Source organism: Montipora foliosa, chromosome 2, assembly GCF_036669935.1.
Source record: "Montipora foliosa isolate CH-2021 chromosome 2, ASM3666993v2, whole genome shotgun sequence".
In the NCBI taxonomy this organism is placed as follows: Eukaryota; Metazoa; Cnidaria; class Anthozoa; order Scleractinia; family Acroporidae; genus Montipora; species Montipora foliosa.
Window position 1 is genome coordinate 13,263,147 of NC_090870.1, and position 5,000 is coordinate 13,268,146.

At 35.5% G+C, this 5,000-nt stretch overlaps 1 protein-coding gene across 2 annotated transcripts in view; it reads left to right on the forward strand.

Moving 5' to 3' along the window:
• LOC137989672 (D(1A) dopamine receptor-like) overlaps nt 1-5,000 on the forward strand; it is a 12,204-nt gene that overhangs the window by 95 nt on the left and 7,109 nt on the right. The window contains exons 1-2 of one of the 2 annotated variants that reach the window (XM_068835380.1): nt 1-48; nt 4,290-4,456. The exon at nt 1-48 is cut by the window's left edge and continues 95 nt beyond it. The gene's annotated coding sequence lies outside the window, so the exon portion shown is untranslated. The remainder of the gene's footprint in view (nt 49-4,289; nt 4,457-5,000) is intronic. The other variant, XM_068835379.1, reaches the window with a different exon arrangement.

The following is a 5,000-nucleotide window of genomic DNA, read 5'->3' on the forward strand; positions in this document are numbered from 1 at the left end:
CAAGCCCTCGGTTCGCGAAATAGAAGCTTTCGTTTTAAACCTCAAAAGGTAAGTGCATATAAACAGTGTTCTTTTTCAGTTTAGCGAAAACAAAATTTCAAAGTCGCTACCAAGATACCAACTCGGGATGCCAATTTCTGATTTTACACTATAGTTCGAAATGAATCTTCGAGCTGAAGTTGGTTAGTGCTACTTTTGTAACATGATTGGAAGCTTCAATACAGTTGGCCTGGCAATGAACAGTCAGCCGGCCAATAAATTTCTTTGTTGCTGACAATTTATCTTGTCAGTTTACGATGAACAAATCTTTTACGACTAATCCACGAATCCCAAGGCCCCTGCGTAACCGTAAGTTGTGTCAGTAAGATATCATTTGGTGGCCTGAAATGTGTTTTTTGCCATCTTGGGCAGATATTTTTATATTTTAGTTCTTAATGAAGGGCGATTGTTTTAATACATGTTCAGTCAATAGCCTTGCAAAGACATTATTTACAGCCATTCTCGTGGAAACCATTAATACTTTTCTTTTGGTGTGATTTTTAATGGCGAGCAAGTGCCTCGTATTAAACAGAAAGAGAGATGTCAGGTTAGTCCCTGCTTTTTGCAGTTCAAGTTTGTTGGTTACGTTGGCGAGTGATTTCTGATGAAAAAGCGGAGCACTCCATATAAATGAAGACATTGAGAAAAAAAAACTCCTGCTGCGATTTGAGAGATATTTTATATAAACAAAAATAAGTTTTGGTTCTTTTCTTGTGTTGAGACGCTTCTGAACTTTGTTATTTAGGAAATCAAGCAATTTTTTGACACATTTTTCAAAACGTGATCAAACTGCTTTTTTCGTGCTTCCAGCGCGCTCTGCTGAATATGAAAAAAAGGTTGCCGCTGGCAAACCGGATTTTTTTAGAGTAACAGCTGCTTGAGGGGAAGATATGCGCTTTTGTGCAAGACGAGGAACCGAACACTTTTTAATAGCGGAAAAAAAGGTCTTAAAGCATAATCCCCGCTAGTGGAATTTTTCCAAAGGTAATAACGTGTTTCTCAATTGTCGTCAAAATCGAACGTTCTTCATCGTGACGAGTTCATTATGCCAAAAAAGCGTAAAATGTTTTATGCATTTTCAATTGTTTTAGGTGTTTAAACGATATTCAAGTGTTATTCGGCGACCAAAGTTTTCATAATAATAATAATAATAGTAATAATAATAATAGTAATAATAATAATAATAATAATAATAATAATAGTAATAATAATAATAATGATAATAATAATAATAAACCAAATACCTAGAAAGACACAACAGCGTCCTTAGAATCCATTTCTTCGAGATTCTAAGCAAATATAACCTACTACAAAGAGAGGAGTATGCGTGGTATAAACGAATCAGTCCAAAGCCAGTCTACGAGAACGAAGAACTCAAGGCTTTGTGGGATGTACCTCTGTTTGCCGAGCAAGTAGAAGTTCGAGTAAATCGCATCGACGCGCAAGTCGTTGATAAAGTAAAGAAAGAAGTAATCCTGATCGAGATGAGCTGCCCGTAGATGGAAAATCGACAGATGAAGAAGGAGGAGAAAATGCGAAAGTATGGTCAACTCAGATGGGAACTCAAGCTGCAATATCTAGGATATAAAGTTTCTCAGCATAACATCATTCATGGATGTACTGGGTAGTGGTTATTCAAAAGATATGAGGAAGTCAAGTGCTTGGTAGGAGCCAGGTGTGACTTGGTCCTGCAGCGGATGCAGAACGCAATGCCATCAGGCACTCTGAACATTGCAAGGAACTTTAAAATTCTTGAACACTGAACAATTTCATAAGAAAGGCAAAGATGAACTTTTAGATATACTTTAAGGCCATATATATTATTAGGATTTTTTATTAGCATTTTTTTGTTTGGGATACTTTTTTTACAACAATCTATGAGAAAGAAGATTTAAGATTTTTAGATACAGAGATCAATGGTTAGGATTTTTACATTTAGATACTTAGGATATACACTATTATGTAGGATATATAATATCGACAGAGGATTGTATTTTTTTTAGGGATTAACAGGAATTGGTTACGCTTTTTGGGCGCCCAAATTTTGTAATGGGATTGCAAACAGGCGTTTCAATAAACTGCAAATAATAATAACAATAACAATAACAATAACAATAATAATAATTATTATTATTATTATTATTATTATTATTATTATTATTATTATTATTATTATTATTATTATTATTATCTCTGAACTTCAGCAGTTAGTTCTCCGAGTCCTGCAACTTACTTTCATAATATTTTAATTCAAAACAAGAGTCCGTTCTTGTTCAAAATTTGATTTTTGCAAGTATAATTGAACATTAGTCATGCTTCCAAAGAGACCAAGTGGACTTTATTGCAGACCAATTGGGTGCGTATACATGTGTTGTCTTTCATTATAAGGGCTACAGACGAACGTCATTACTGTTTCTTGTTAGTATTTAAAAAAAGACCGATCAATTTCCGCCTTAAGGCCATTTAGCTGATAGATCATTGGGTAAGAGCGAGGAAATATAATTTCGGCGGCTACTAGAATAAAAGCACTTTAAAAAACACATTATTTTCTGCGAAATGGAAACCTGTTGTCGAAAATTCTTGATCTTACCGGTGCATTCAAAAGCAATTAAAAATGCTCTTTGCGATATTGAATTCGAAAAGAGAACTGCCTGTCCATAATTAATTTTCAGTTGAAAAGCACACACTATTTTTCTTTTTTGTTTCAAGAAACAGACCAGTGCAACATACATATAAAGTACCACAGGAATACAAAATACCCTGTGTAAAGCACTACTACGCTACTAAGTTAAAAAGGAATTAAATAAAATAGGTTATGATAAGAAAGGAATCTGTAGTCCCGTCCATTTATTCTTAAAGATGTCTTTGTTAGAAGTAAAGCGACTTATGAAAAGCTCAGCTTCATATTTGACTTGGACCTTATGTTAACAACCCAAAAAATTAGGAGTACAGTAAGTTGGTTCCTTCTGCAGTCCCAAATTTAAAGCTTCGCGATAACTGAGGAGAAAATTATTAAATAAGGGACATGAGCCTGTTGAATCGATGTTGAAATAATCACTGACACAATAGTGTAGAGTAAGATGACCTTTTTGTTGTTTTTTTTTATGTAAACCAAAATGATTCAAAGTTGTCCCAAATGGTTCGGAAATGAGAAGGCAGATAAAGACTAGAATATCCTGCACTAGTGATCATAAGAAATTGCTCGTGTGCTCTAATTTGGAGAGGGAAAATGGGCATCATTTCTTGTGATTACTAGTATGAGACATTCTAAGCTCTATCTGCCTTCTCACTGGATAAGGACATAAAATAAAACTTAAAAATTGGTTGGCCATATATTTGTGCAGTCTCTTCGCTGAAGCTTGTTGAATGCTGACGAAACTGCAAAGCTTGACAGTTTTCGGATTTCGAAAGATTCATTCACCCTGAGAGGGCCACCTTTGCCAACATCTGTTTATATTGAAATTATTCCCATGAGATCTGACGTACAAAAACACTTTAAATTATGGAAAAAATATTGGGCCACTTGATAAGCCGTTGTTCAACTATTCAACGAAGTGATCTTATTCAGATTAGATATAAAATTTCAATATATCTGGTTTAAAGCTTGTTTGTTTGTGACAATTCTCCAAAGAACCTGAAGTGGCGTTGAATTTTAATTCTGCCTTTATTCGAAAGAATACATGTAAATATCAATTTAGGGCTGTCATTTTAAGAAAAGGCGCACAATCTCTTTTACCGCTATACGTGAGTACTGCAGAACTGTTGCAACAATCTTTATTTCACATGCTCACTTGAGAAAAAAGAAAGATTTACATTTATCATGATGATATTTAGGAAATAAATGAACGAACGCTTTCGTTTTCGTTTCGCAAGTTAAATATGCTTGCGAAGAAAGCCTGAAAAAGATCCCGGCTTGGACGAAGCTCAGTCGAACCCCTGACGTCAGTGCTATTCAGCGCTGCGCTGGTCTACCAACTAAGCTTTCAATTAAGCCAACTTGGAGCTGATCACCTATGACTGAGAGTTATATTCCGTAAGATGAATGAATGATACATAGAATACAGTATGGCGCAGCACAATCACCTGGTCATGGTTTCGAGCCCCGTTCAATCAAACGTGGACTTTTTCAGGCTTAAATCCATGTATATCAATTTCGTTTCCGCAGTTAGGATGTATGAACATTTCATATATTCTATATATCAATCTCAGTCGCTATCATTATGTATATGCCTTCATTTACCATTCATCAGCTTCAGTGGTATGCCATAACACAGGATAACACACCCCATGAGAAGATACAAACATCCTTCAAATTCGACAGCACAAAGCTCATAAATGATATGCCACGCGGAATAATTAACAACTATTCACTGGAGTGGAAGTTGCAGTTGGTGGATATTAACCGAGCCGCGAAACGGTGAGATAATACTGCACAAAAAGATGATTTTAACTCATTTAGTCCAGCAACGCCGATTACAATATTTTATTTCGGGCGTGAGTCAGGGGCAATGAGAATGTAGTTCAACGAGACTGTAGTTCAAAACCACTTAAACATAGCATTGTTATCCCCTAAAAATTTTTCAACTGTTCGGATTTCCTTGCTGAAAGTCTAGTGATCCGAAAACTATCAAAACTTACCGTTTCGAAAATTTCAGCAAGAAAAAAGGCTCCCGAAAATTCTAGGTGACCTTTTTAGGGTAAAAATCCGTTGAAAATGGGCAATTATACCATTTTTCAGATGTTCGAAAATCCTAGGGGAGGCAGGCAAGCAAGAAATTTTACAAGAAATGTTCCAAAAATTCTAGATCTCAAATTGTCTTCCGAACTGATATTTTTCGAAAATTGGCGTTGGGTGCCCCTGGTGAGTAGTGAATCAGAGCGCGCCTTGAACTTTATCCACTTTATTCACTATTATAGAAAATACTAAGTAATAATATCAAAATCTGATTGGCTCTCTATAC